General features: G+C 47.1%; 1 protein-coding gene across 1 annotated transcript in view; it reads right to left on the bottom strand.

Annotated features, from left to right (window-relative positions):
• SV2B (synaptic vesicle glycoprotein 2B) overlaps positions 1 to 12,321 on the bottom strand; it is a 179,287-nt gene extending 166,966 nt beyond the window's left edge. The window contains exon 1 of the mRNA XM_035024071.1: positions 12,164 to 12,321. The gene's annotated coding sequence lies outside the window, so the exon portion shown is untranslated. The remainder of the gene's footprint in view (positions 1 to 12,163) is intronic.
• Between the last annotated feature and the right edge of the window lie 2,518 nt (positions 12,322 to 14,839).

Below are 14,839 nucleotides of genomic sequence, written 5' to 3' on the forward strand. Positions count from 1 at the left end.
GGCTCAGGCTCTTTCTAATACAAGAAAGAACTTTCTGCTCCATTTGTTCTGGGCAAAGGTGGTCTAAGGGCTTTTTTATATTTCTTAAATGTTGCCCATACTCTCTTGTGTCTTTCTGTACCTTAAAGCTTCTCCAAGACATCAATCACAGTTTCCAAGGCTGCTACTTCTCTAATTGGACAGATGTCTGTGATCGAGGCCGTATCAGACTTCTGATCCACTCAATTCACACACAGCCGAGCCTGTGGCCACAGCACAGAACAGTGAGCGGTCATCTCATTACTTAGAGGACCATTTCAAGGAGCCAAGACAATCAGCTCCCCTATGTATCTCAGTGGTTCCTGAGCTTTTTCCACCTTGGCACACTTGAGAACCTTTAGACCCCCAAGAGATTCCAGTGGGTGTCCACACCACTTCCCAACAAACGTCTCCTCCCCACCTTCCTCTCCCTGTCTTCCACCCCCTGACCCAAACCACTTCACACTCCATGTTCTGGCCACACCTGTCTATTGCTTCCTATTGTTCCCAAATCAAGCAAGCGCTTGCACATCTGTTTGCTACTCTGCAAACTATCTTTGCTATCAGGAATCCCCTTCTCCTGCCCACCACCCACCTAGAAAACTATCCCATCCTTCAGAACCCAATGAGGCCATACTCCTTCACCTACTCCAATAGCTTTCCTGGTCCCCAGTCTTCTTTCCTCATAGAGCAACAGCAACTGTTTAGAGTTTGTGTTCCCACAAACATTCACTCGGTATATATTTCTGTGATATCTCCTTCTCACCTTGTGCTCTAGTTTTTTTTTTAATTTTTTATTGTTATGTTAATCACCATACATTACATCATTAGTTTTTGATGTAGTGTTCCATGACTCATTGTTTGTGCATAACACCCAGTGCTCCATGCAGAATGTGCCCTCCTCAATACCCATCACCAGGCTAACCCATCCTCCCACCCCCTCCCCTCTAGAACCCTCAGTTTGTTTTTTAGAGTCCATCATCTCTCATGGTTCGTCTCCCCCTCTGATTTCCCCCCCTTCATTCTTCCCCTCCTGCTATCTTCTTCTTTTTTTTTTCTTAACATATATTGCATTATTTGTTTCAGAGGTACAGATCTGAGATTCAACAGTCTTGCACAATTCACGGCACTCACCATAGCATATACCCTCACCAGTGTCTATCACCCAGCCACTCCATCCTTCCCACCCCACCCCCCACTCCAGCAACCCTCAGTTTGTTTCCTGAGATTAAGAATTCCTCATATCAGTGAGGTCATATGATACATGTTTTTCTCTGATTGACTTATTTCGCTCAGCATAACACCCTCCAGTTCCATCCATGTCGTTGCAAATGGCAAGATTTCATTCCTTTTGATGGCTGCATAATATTCCATTGTATATATATACCACTTCTTCTTTATCCATTCATCTGTCAATGGACATCTTGGCTCTTTCCACAGTTTGGCTATTGTGGACATTGCTGCTATAAGCATCGGGGTGCACGTACCCCTTCGGATCCCTACATTTGTATCTTTAGGGTAAATACCCAGTAGTGCAATTGCTGGATCGTATGGTAGCTCTATTTTCAACTTTTTGAAGAACCTCCATACTGTTTTCCAGAGTGGTTGCACCAGCTTGCATTCCCACCAACAGTGTAGGAGGGTTCCCCTTTCTCCACATCCCTGCCAACATCTGTCGTTTCCTGACTTGTTAATTTTAGCCATTCTGACTGGTGTGAGGTGGTATCTCATTGAGGTTTTGATTTGGATTTCCCTGATTTGTGCTCTAGTTATTAATTAATGAGCTCCCCAATCGCAGAGCTCAAGAACTGCTGCCCTTGTAGGACCAGGCCAAAAGAGGAAGCTCAGGTCCTATTTGAGTCATGTTCCTGCTTCCCTGATGAGCCAGAGGTGTGGGGCCAAGAGTATGTGACCATGTGAGCTCTGAAACAGGGAGAAAGTGATATGGAGTTGTTGTGACCTGTGCAGACAAATCACCTGGGGATCTCGGTAAAATGCAGGTTCTGATTCAGCAGGTCTGGGGTGGGGGCTGAAATTCTACATTTCTAACAAGCTCCCAAGTGATGCTGGTGCTACTGGTTCAGGGCCCAGACTTTCAGTGGTAAGGCCCTGTTTGCATAAGCACACGATGCACCTGGGGCAAACCTCAAAGACCCTGCTTCCAGAGGAGGAAAGTTCTAGAGGGAGAAAACAGATACCCCTCCAATAAGAGAAAAGTGTTAAGAGACAAAGCCCACAACGTAGCAGTGGCTAAATAGACATCTGCAAAAGAGCATGGTTTGGGTGTGGGTCCAAACCCAACATGAGTGTCCAGAATAAATGAAGTCAGATTATGCAGAGGAACATAAGCAGATTTCTCTCAATTCATCTTTGAAGAAGATAGGACATTGGTCTTAAAGTAATAGAAGAATCTCAGTTGTGAGCCTCCAGAGCACTGAGTTAGGGTCCATTAACCCTCAAGGACACTTGAAGTTTGATGCTTTTTGAAGTTAAACATCTCCACCTACAGGTAAGTACTGACCTTGAAAATAAGCCTACAGATAGGGCAGAGGGACATGTGAGTGTAGGAAACCAGCTCCGGAGGCTGAAAGCAGATTGGATCCAATGTCTGGTTTAAGCCCACGGGGCACTAGCCAGATATTTGCAAACTCCCTTCACAAGAGAGTGGGTTGTAACATCAAAAGTGGTAGAGGCTAAGTCAGGGTGGTGGGCTGAGGCCCAGGGCCACACCTAACAACCTTCATGGACTGGGTGAGGAGGAACCACAGTACAGAGCAAAGAACATGTTCTAGAGCAAGAAGGCAGCTTCGCATTTGAATCTACTCTGCCCTTTAGTGGCTGCTAAACTCTGGGCAAGTTATTTAACTTCTCTGAAACTCAGTTTACTCCACCATAAAATGGAGACAATAAGTCCCCACTTCATAGAGATTGTGAAAATTCAATGAAATCAGGTATGCATAATAATAATAATCCTTATTGTCACATGATCAGATGGCTAGAGGAAGCTCCCAGAGAAATAGCATCTAGTGCATGTGTGTTCCTAGCACCTAGCCAAAATTGTTTGCTATAAAATTACCCTTCCCTGTTGTCTCCATTTCTTTATCTATAAAGTGAGAATAAAACAGATTTATCAGCAAGCCCGAAGCAGTCCCTTGTCTCTCCAAGGTGAGAGCAGAGGGGCAGAGCCCTGAGCATGCTCCAGGGAATCCAGGGTGACAGACTAAGACTGGAGTGGCAGCTACCATAAACGGAATTCAGCCAGACCTTGGATTCAGGATGTGGCATTTATACTATCTTCCCCCAGTGAACACATCCCTAGGAGGCAGTCACTATTCTAAGCCCTTTGTGCAAGTTAACTTATGTCTTCTTCCCTATAACTCTACAGAGTAGGTAATACTGTCATCATTCCCATTTTACTGATTGGGACACTGAGGCACAGAGCTGTTAAATGACCTGCCCAAGGTCTCACATTCATAAGAAGCAGAGCCAGGCTGGGGACCTAGGCAGACTGGCTCTGGGGCTCTTTGCCTTCCACCATCTCCAAGAAGCTCAAGAAACCAAGAGCCGACCAGAAAATCAAGTCAGCCAGAAGAGGCCTTCCTTGTCCACAGGAAATGGGCTGAAAGCAACAAGACAGTGACCTAGGAATGACACAGATGAGACTGCAAAACCTGATAGGACTAACCCAGGCTCTGACAGCCCTGCATGGTGCCTCCAAATCCCACACACTGGGCCATTGTGGAAACAGGAGGCCACCAATCTCATGATGTAAGGGCAGGAGCTTGGCACAGCTTCTGCACCAGAGATTGGTCAGTATCACTCAAAGGAGAAAAAAAAAAAGTCATTCGTTGTGGGGAGCGAGAGGACTTGGCTCAGCACCACATCCTGCTTCCATATTGCTTATGACAATTCCCTAGGAGTTTATCTTCTATCACTTTGACTTTTAAGCTACTCTTTTACATTACTTTCCAATAGCTTCCCTTTCCTTAAAGATTCATTTTTATGCTTTGCTTGAAAAAAAAGAAATTTCAAGTGGCTGCATTTACCCCATGGACATTCAAGTGAGCATGGGTGGAATGTGTTCATCACTCATCATAGAGGTAGGAGTGGAACTGAGTCCCTTGATCCCTCCGGGTCCAAGGTCAGGAGCTCCTGCCTTTGCCATGAGCTCTCCAGCCCCGTCCCTGGGTCCAGCACTCTGCCTGGAGCAGGCTGGCCCACAAGGCCATTTCCTCTCCCTCAGAATGGCCCATGCACCAGCTGAGCTCCACTCCTCTCTCTGTGCCATCTGCTGCACCCCAGATCAGATCCGAGGCCATGGTCAGATTCTGGGCATGGCAAGAGAGCAGGGGCTACAGGCAGAGGAAGAACAGCCCTCACTGGGCCTGGGCTTTGGAGGCTGGCAGGGTAAATCCCTGGGGATTTTTCAGAGGCAACCATGGAGTGATCTAACCAGGCTCCCACCTGCCTGGGCAAACTAGTTGTGCTGTTTCAGAGGACTTCTAAGCATAATCATGAACGGAACCCAGGCCCCATTGTTCTGTTCTCTCCAGGTCCCTACCCTCAGATGAACTTCTGTTGCTGCAAGCCTGACTGGGCTTGCATCATTAACTTACTGCCGGACCTTAGATAAGTAAGTCCTTTTCTTCTCTAGACTCAGCTCCCCGCCTTGGTACAGGAGGAGGACTCCTACTCCTACCCCTACGATGAGCAAAGAATGTATCCCAAGGAGTTGAGATTCCTGCGTTCTGAGGTCCCTTCAGCTCGGAAACGCTAAGACCCTGTAGTTGAAGGAAGTCCTTCCACTGACTTGAACTTGCTCTGGACCTGAAAAGGAAAATGCCTGTGAAATATTCATTACAACAGAACATGCGCACTGGGGAGTAATGATGGTAATTTTGCCAGACCTCTGGAAACTTCTCAAATCACAGGGATTCATTTGCTGGTTTCTGTCATGGGAAGACCTTGAAAACTCACACCTATCCCTGCTTAGGTGAGTTTTAGGGGCCCAGAGCTCCTGCCAATTCGTGTGGCATCTGTGGTTGGCATGGAAACAGGGCATGGCATTGCACCACAGCTGAAACAGCCAGCTTCCAGACTCTGACATCTGAAATTCGAGAAGGCTCCGGAGGTCTGGCAAAATTATTTTCTCTTGCATCTATGCAGAGCTGGACAAGAAGGAAATGAGGTTGTTCCTCCATGTCTCCAAGGGTACTTTGCTCTGTGATTTCTTTTTGCTGGGCCTCAGGTTTCCCATCTGTAAAATGGAAGTGGGAGAAAGGATGCAGCCCATAGGATCTAACTCCTCAAAGGGAAAGTTGAGTGCATGATCTTTGATCTAGAAGAAGCCAGAATAGCAGCAAAGGCACAGAACTTGGGGGAAGAGACACCATTAGCTGCTGAGTACCTACTAGGTGCTGAAGACTTAGCTCAGCACTATCACTTATGCTCTCATTTCTTGGCCAGGCCAGTGAAGAATCACCAGGAAGAAGTTCAGCCAGGAGAACAACTGCAATAGTATTTACTCATTTACATATCTAATAAATATCTACTGCATGCCTACTATGCCTGGAACAGAGATAACAGCAGATTTTTCCAGTAGAAGACACCATGGGGCAGATTTTGTGGGAGCAATGCCCAAAGGCATCTGAGAGGAAAGTTTCTGCATTTATATAATCCAAGGGACTCAGACATTTTCATCACTGATTTCCAACAAACAATGGGATATTACTGAGCTGAGCTAATGGGGTTGGCTTACTGCAGAGAATAGAAGGTTGGCTTCCCTCTGAGACAGCTGAAAATCTCCAGCCCATAAGGCTGATTATTATCCACTTGTCTTATTTTGAATATCATGAGCCCCATGCAAATCATCTTCTCAATAGCACTAGCAACATTAAATGACAGGTTCTCAATTCTCTCTTCACACAGAATCTTTAAGTCCTTTAGGAACATAAAGATATGGTGATCACTTAATCGACATTCTGACCAACATATTTCCAAGTCCAGGAGCATGAAAGGAACTGCGGAGCACTTGGATGTTATTACTATCATTGTTATCACTATCATCACCATCACCACCACCATCACCATCATCACCACCACCACCACCATCACCATCACCACCATCACCACCATCACCACCACCCTCATCACCACCATCATCACCATCACCACGACCACCACTACCATCAACCTCACCATCATCATCATCATCATCATCATTATCATCATCATCTTACACCTGAGGAAGCCAAGGCTCAGAGAAATTAAATAACTTGCTCAAGTTTACACAGATAGAAAATAATGAGTCTTGAGTTCAAACCAAGTTCTGTCTGATTCCAAATCCCACTGTCCAAATTCCATGTCCCATGGAATCAGTCTTATTACCCACACATAAAAATGGAGGCCAACTTGCTATCTTTCTCTTACTTCCTTCTTGTTTTCAATTCTTTTCCCCCCTACTATTGACACTCTCTTTCTCCCTCTCTCTCATAGACACATGAACACACACACAGAGGAAACCACTTTCCACTATAGTACCTAATTTTCTCATTCCCTCCCTCTCAATATCATTGCCAACAAAACTCACCCTCACACATATCCAGCCACACCATGGGGAGGAAATGGATAGCACCTAGAATTTGAGATTGGAGTCATTCTAACCCTCCCCCCCTTTCCAATAAAACTATTGCCTCTTTCTCTCCTTTTAAAAACAGGAACACATTATGCAAGATGCTGTAGATGTGGGATTTTTCAAGCGAGCTGATGACACTCTCACTTGGCACAAAATTGATTTAAATAAATCTCTCCCTTCTTCAAGATTCTTCCCTGATCCTGCTTAATCTTAAATTAAGAGCAGTATAATAATAACCAAAGAACATCACACCCCTGAATTTCAGCCACCTCTCTCTCGACGATCTTGTCTCCTTTTTTTCGAAAGTATGAGCTATTTTTTGGCTTCCACTTGTTTCTCTTTCTTACTTGTCACCACACATTGCTTTCTGTAAGAAATAAGCAATTGGAGCCTTTGCATTTAAAGTCTGTTTTTAGTCCATGAGATCCACAATAAGGCTCCCACAAAACCTTGGAAAGAAAGGGAATAACTGCAGGGAGTTACACTTCAAGATCCACTGAAGTAACAACATACAGTCACCACCAGAGAATAAACAGTTCCATTCATTCATTCATTCATTCATTCATTCATTCATTCATTCATTCAATAAATATTCATTGAGCACGTACTATGGGCCAGGCAACATTCTGAGCACTGGTGATACAGCAGTGAATTGGCTTGCTGAAGGGACAAATAAATAACATGCTAATGACCCTCAAATTTGTGTCTCCCTCTCAAAACCCTTCCTTCAACTCTAGACTCACATATATAACTATCTACTTAACATCTCCCAATGGACATCCAATTGAATGCCATGACTGTTCCTTCTCCACCTCAGTAAAGGGCTTCTTCTTCCAGTTGCTCAAATCAAAATATGTGGAGTCATCCTTGACTCTTTTCTTTCTCTCATACCCTAATCTACCAATCAGCAAGTCCTGTCTTCTCCATCATCAAATATATCCAAAATCTGACCACTTCTCACCATCATCACTAGCCACCTAGTCCAAACCATCACCTCTTGCCTGAAGAACTGCAGTGGCCTCCTTTTTTTCATTCTTGACCCTCTAAGTCGATTATAAGGTCTAAGTCTCAAGTGATCATTGTAATACATAAATCAGATCATGGCAACTAGTGTTCAGAAGTCTCCAATGACTTCTCATCTTGCTTAGAGTAAAAGCCCAAGTCCACACAAGGCCCTACAAGACTATGTATTGCCTAACTGCCTGCTATTTCCCTGATCTCAACTTCTACCATGTTGACTCTCTCTCAGTTCCTTCTCCATAAGTCTCCTCGTTGTTTCCAGAGCATGACAGTACTCTGTCACCTCAGGGCCTTTGCACTTGTTGCTTCCCCTGCCTAAAAGAATCTTTCCCCAGATATCCATCTGGCTCACTCCTTTATTTCCTTCATGTCATCCTGACCACTTTCTATAAAATGCCCACCACCTACTCAACCCTGTCTCCCACCCCCACTCAACCAGGCACTCCCCAACCCCCCTCCCCCACTTGATGTTCTGTCTTTACACGTTTATTTATTTATTTACTTCCATATTATTTATCTCCCCCCCCAACTAGAATTAATGTTTCACAAGGATGGACATTATATTTTATTGTGGTATCCCCTGCCTATAACATGCCTGACACACAGAGAACACTCAACTGGTGAATGAATGACTATCAAAAGGTATAGATGCCCAAAGTTCAGCCATGGAAACACAAAAGAAAAGAAAGAGAAAAAGGGTCAGTTGCAGGCATTGCCCATTCAAACAGAGTTCAGCAGAAAAGGAGCCTTAGCCAGGGGACTTTAAATATTAAGGTCCTTATATTAGAATGATCGCAAAAATACCCCTAATTCTTCCCTTCCTTATATCCACACTCTTTGCAATGTGACTATGTAGCTCCTCTTATCAAGAAGTGGAGTCTAGGGGCACCTGGGTGGCTCAGCCATTAAGTGTCTGCCTTCCGCTCAGGTCATGATCCCGGGGTCCTGGGATTGAGCCGTGCATCGGGCTCCCTGCTCTGCAGGGAGCCTGCTTCTTCCTCTCCCACTCCCCCTGCTTGTGTTCCTGCTCTCGCTAACTCTCTCTCTGTCAAATAAGTGAATAAAATCTTTAAAAAAAAAAAAAAAGAAGTGGAGTCTATTCTCTGCTCCCTTGCTCTGCACTGCCTTGTGACATCCTGTCAATAGACAAGGATGAAATGATAGTGTGCCAGGTATAAGCTTAGGCCACACAAGGTCATGCAGGTTTCCACTCTCTCCCGGACTACTGCCACTACCATGTGAACATGCTAGACTCACCTACTGGGGGATGAGAGACCACATGGAGCAGAGCTGAGTCATCCCAGCTGAGGCCATCCTAAAGCAGCCAGTCCTTGGCCACTCCATCAGCAGACCAAAATTACATGAGTAAACCCAGCTGAAATCAACCAAGGATAACCCAGATCTGCAAACTCCAGGCCAACCTACAGACATGTGAGACAATAGTAAATGGTTGCTTTCGGGGAGGTTTCTCCTGGAGTCCCATTGGCAATATCAACCCTAATGTGTGTGATCAGTCCCTAGGGTAGCCATCTAAGCTGCTCAGCTCTGAGTACATGCTCACTGGGAAATGTCCTCCTTATGATTTAGACTTCATGAAGGGGAGTCTGCAGGAAGACCTACTAGCCATGTCACACAGTGTCTCAGCCATTACAAATCAGTACAGTGACATGCAGGGGAGCAAGGTCATGGGGCTGTGGCCCAGAGAGACAGATCAGGTTTGCAAGGCAGCAAAATTAAAAGTCAGACCTTGGATGGGAGAAATTCACTAAGGTAAATGTCACCTTTGGAGACATCTTGAGGGAAATCCTGCCAGCCACCCTGATGGTGACCCAGCCAGATGACATCCTATTTCATAGAAACTTTGACAAGGTTCTCGGATACCCAGCCCCATTTCTGTCCACAGAACACGCTGTAGGATGTCTACTGCCCCAGGAATGGTTGTGCAATGGAGCTCTCAAATCTGTGGAGGAACAAAGTCTCAAAAGAGCAGAGGAGCAAACTGTGGTCTTCATCCTAACCATGCAAGATGGAAGCCTCAAATAGTTTCATCATATGACACCAGGTAAATGCATTCCATGAAACACCAGAGGTCAGGATATTTCCAATTAACTCCAACACCTTTCCACAACCATAGAAACTCTTGGAATTTGCAGAGAAAACAGATAATAACTAGTAAGAACAATGTCTGCAGGACTTTTCACTAAAGGTGGTGCTTTCTTTCATAGTGGGAGAAAGGAAACAAACATAATGTTCAGGTTCAAAAGGAACACAAATACTTGATCTGGATGAAAGATATCTGCACACTGTTTTGCACTGCCTCCTTAATTCCTGTGCCTCTCATCTCCTTGCAAAGATTTATGCCTCTGCTTGCTGCATTGACTTATGCTCTGAGTGACCACAGGAACCTATGTCTACCGACCAACCTTCTTCTAAACATAGAGTGTAGCATTTCAGCCAATTCCTTAACCAAGAGCTCAGGACATAAATATATATATATCATAAGAGGCAATACCCCAGTGACCTTGCCGTGTCACCCTCAAGTCCTACTGCTGTCCCCCTCCCTCACTCAACCACAGCCTCCACTCAACCACAACCTCCTTGGTCTCCTTTCTGATTTTCTTAGGAATACACCTCTCCCCTGTTTCAGGGCTTTTGCAGGTGCTGTTACTCTGCCCAGAATGCTCATTCTCAGCATCTGGCTGGCTCGCTCCCTCACTTCCCCAAGGGGTCTGATCAAATGTCACTTATCAGCAAAGGCTTCCCTGCCTAGACTGCATAAAAAAATAACAATCTTCACTGCACCCTCTAGTAGCACTCTTCATTCCTCTTACCCTGCTTTATTTCTCTCCATTATAATGTATCATTGGCTGATTCACTATCTAGTTACTTAGTTATTTGTTGTTTTACACACAGAGAGGCACAGGCACACACACACACACACACACACTAAGCTCCTTGAGGACAGGGGTTCCATTTAGTTCAACTCTGCATTCCCCACACATAAAGCAGTCGCTGACACATAGTAGGTACTCAATAAGGGAACTGCAATTTCTTGAGCACCGACTTCATGTCACACAATTTGTGTCCAAAAATCATTCAACAATGAACAAATATTTTGTAAGCATCTACTATGTAATTCTTATAACAACTCTATTGTTATCTCCTTGTTACAGATCAGGAGAGCAAAGCTCAAAGAGAGGCTCTGTAACTTGCCCAAGACACTCACCCTGGTTTGTTTGCCCATCGAAGCCTGGGCTCCTCGAAGTCTACCAGCCTGCTTTTCAAACACCTTAATGATGGTTTAGATTACCAAATGCATGTGATACGCAGCTCTGGCAAACATGCATCACATAAGAGCTCTATCATATTTCATCCCCCACCACAGTTTTTGAGCAGGGAGAAACATCCATTAGGTTGGATTTTCATCGCTGAGACAGCAGATTGGTAGTAACAGCTTCAGTTTTCCTTCCCACCCATTAAGACATAATCAAGGTCAGATCTTTCCCTTTAAACTGAGCTGGGAGATGTATAGACAGGTCAGGGACCCAAGGGGGAAGAAGGCAGAAGTTCATCCATTCTGAAAATCCCTCGGAATTTTCCAGAATCCCTGCCTTTGTGAAGTACTACTTCAAAACCTTCTTGGTCCTGGAATTTAGGAAAACAATCATTTTTTTTTTAAAAGAGAAAAAAAAGTCTGAACTGCATTGGGTGCATTCCTGTGTGTGTGTCTACTGGGGTCTGGTCACGCACTGCAAATGCCAGCCCTATCCTGATCTGGAGAGCCTGCCCATCCAATGGCCGGGATGCTGATGGGGTCAGAGAGCGATGGGGGTCACTCACAGACGAAAGGGACCAAGAGAGGGACCCAGTCCCTACTGAAATCCATGTCATACCTCATCTGTGAGGGCTTCGTTTAAAAAATAATCTCCTGGCACAATTAATTCCTTCCTCCTCATGACTCCCACCACTCGTTCCTCACACCTGCATGACTGAACTCATCACACTTGATTATTACACGTGTTTCTCCCCGACCAGGTGTGAGCGCCTGGTGAACCTAGACCTTGTTTTCCTCATCTCTGCATTACCCCCCCACCACCACCACCAAGGACTAATCCAGCCTCTGACACATACTAGGTGCTGGGTGAGTATTTGCTGACTCAAGAAAGATGCAGAATGAGTCTGTATTGGATCTGCTGCATTGACTGGAGCAAACAGGACAAGCCACCTCTTCTGGAAAGGGCAGGAAGCAGAAACATAGAAGCGGTTCAGTGTAGCAGAACAGCTGCTGAGCTGGCCACAATGCCCACCTCTCCCCCCTACACACACCTCTCGCCCCTCACCTGCCACTCCTAGAACCTCAAAGCCACCCACTTTTACCTCCCAAACAGGCTTTAAGAAAACAAGCAGGGATTCCACCCCACCACCCACCCCCCAGCACCCCACCCCACCCAGCTGCTCTTAGCAGAGCCCAAGACAAGGACGTTAAGTTACCTTGAAACGGAGCTAGGTTGCATCTGCGATTGCTGTTCAAGGGTCGCGTTCCCCCAGTCCTACCAAACCCCAGACAGCAGAGATATCTAACACCCGCCTGCGGAAGAAACGACTGTGCCTCGCTCCTCCCTGGCCAAACGGGTTGGCTCACCCATCCCTGCAGAACAAATCATGTTCTTTTCCTTGCGCTAAAATCCATCTCTAAACAAATCCTCTCTGTGTCCCTAAGAAACGGCTCCCACGCCCGCGGAGGGCGCCCTCCACATACAGAAATACACACTCACGAACCCCAACCCAGAGCCACCAGGTGTAAGCATGTTTTTCATCTGTTCTTTAGGAACAAACCGCCACCAGCAAAACCCATCTCCTAGGAATATCACTGAAACTAAAAGCCGTGGCTAGGACGCTTAGGGAAACGGACTTAAGAAATGTCAGCAGCCTAAGTTGCAGAACTGCACGGCGCTAAACAGTTTAAAACCAGCCCTTGGGGATGCCACCTCCAAAGAGGCGCGCAGCCGCAGGCGGCCGGCAAGTCCTTGCTTCTCCGCGCCGGCTTTCCAAGACTCTCCCCGGTCTTTGGTGCCATTTACTATAAACAACGTTCAGAGGTAGCAGCGTGTCCGTTTCGGCCCCGCAGGCGAGCGCGGAGTCCGCGGCCGGCCGGCTCTGCACGCTCCGGAGCGAGCCGCCGCGTCGCCTACCTGGGTGGGAAATCCGCGGGCGGGGGCGGCGGGGGGTGCGGTGCGGGTGCGGGTGCGGGTGCGGGCGGAGCAGCGTCCGCCCTGGCGGCCCGGCCCGCAGCTCTGGGGCGATCCCGGAGGAGGCAGGAGTCCGCGGCTGTCACACCTGCATCACTGCAACCACGCCGCCCGCGCAGCGCGCAGCGCGCCCCCGCCACTCCGAGCACCGAGGGCGGGCGGCTCCTGGGTCCTCTGCGCAGCGGGATCAGATCCTAACCCGCTTTCTCCCCCGGCCTAGGCATTAGCGGTATCCGCTGCCGACAGCTCTGTGCTTCTAAATCCCTTCTGATTCAAGGCAGAGTGCATGCGAAAGCTCCCTGGGCAGGGGACAGGCGGGGCCCCAGGCTGTCTGGATTTGTAGACCGACAGATGTTAAACTTCTTATTCCTCGAGTTTCGAGTTTGGTACCCAAATGATTCTGGTCCTCATCTCTCTTCGCTCTCTCTACCCCGCTTTGGGCGAGGGGGCGCTGTGGACTCCACATCCCCTCTTTACCAACTCCGAACTAGGACGCATCAGAGGACAGGACTCAAATTCCTGGCAAGGGGAATCCTCTGCTAATTGCATCGCCAAAGTATCTCAGATAATGGATGCAATTAAATCGCTCTGTCCTTGTTACCTCATCAGGGAACTGAGTGAGAAGAACCTATTTGGCGAGTGGGAAGAAGGAGGAAGACACAACGCGGCTTGCTGCATTAAACAAACCCTTCCACCTGTCTCCCTCCTTCCAATACCCCCCCCACACACACCCCGCCCCATCCACCCAGAGAAGAGTTCACCCTGCAGTGACAGGCTCTTTTCAGGAGCAGAGTTCCTTCTAAGAGGAAGGGAGAGGAAACCTAATGACACTGGAAATTCAGAGGTGAAATCAACTATCGCCCCGGGTGCTTGGCCTCCTGTAGGGTCTGGAACTGCTTTCCTTCGCTAGTAGTGCTGAAATGCTCACAAGTCCTGAAAGACTTCCTCTTCCCCACCCAGCACAAGCCACCGTCCCGAGGTCTTCGGTCCCCGCCCCGTCACTGTCTCTACATAAGTGCGTGGCTGGCCAGCTCCTATGTCCCCGCCCTACTCCAGGCCCCCCATCGTCTCTCACCGGGACCATCCCAGGAGCTCCCACCGCTCAGCCTCCTGGACTTCATTCTTAAGATGTAAAAGTGATCTTGACTCTTTCCTACTTACAACCATGCATTGGCTTCCCAGTGGCCTTAAAAAGCTGCAACTCTTCTAACATATCTCATTTAGTGGCCAAAGGACAGGCCTCTCACTGCCCAGCCGCCCTGCCTTCCCACCACCCACCCCCCTTCCTTTCCCCTGTACTCGACAATACCAAATTGTCAGCTGCTTGCACGTGTCTCACTCTCCCCTCCAGGACTTTGCACATAGCGTTCCGGCTTGGCTGGAATGTTCTCTTCCTTTCGCTCTCCTTTCCCTAATGCCTAATGGTTCTCAGCTGAGCCATCTGTTCCTTGAGCAATTCTCCCCTCATCCCTAGAATAACTCAGTTCTCCCTGATCTGTGCCTAGAGCCACCACCAAGTCCTCAGCACCCAACACATGTTACTAAAGTTAGATGCCTAAGGTCTGTCCTCCTCACTAGAATGTAAGCTATGGGAAATCATGGTCTCTTGTTGGCTGCTACTGCAAAGGACACAGGCATATAGCATCTGCTCAATATGGATTAGTACAGCCCCCAACCAGATGAAGATATAGAACAGTCCTGGCATCCAGAGGTTTCTTTGTGTGCAGTCCCAAGCAATAGCCGCTCATCCCCCAGATGTAACTGCTATTCTCACCTCTTTCAACATCAGTTAGTATTGTCTGTGCTTGAACTACATAGGAATAGAATCATTCAGTGGGTATTTTGGGGTATGCCTTCTTTTACTCAAAATAATATCTGAGATTCATCCATACTGTTATACATATTCGTAGGACAATCT

The sequence above is a fragment of the Mirounga leonina genome, unplaced genomic scaffold, assembly GCF_011800145.1.
Source record: "Mirounga leonina isolate KUSES-001 unplaced genomic scaffold, KU_Mleo_1.0 Mir_178, whole genome shotgun sequence".
Classification (NCBI taxonomy): domain Eukaryota; kingdom Metazoa; phylum Chordata; class Mammalia; order Carnivora; family Phocidae; genus Mirounga; species Mirounga leonina.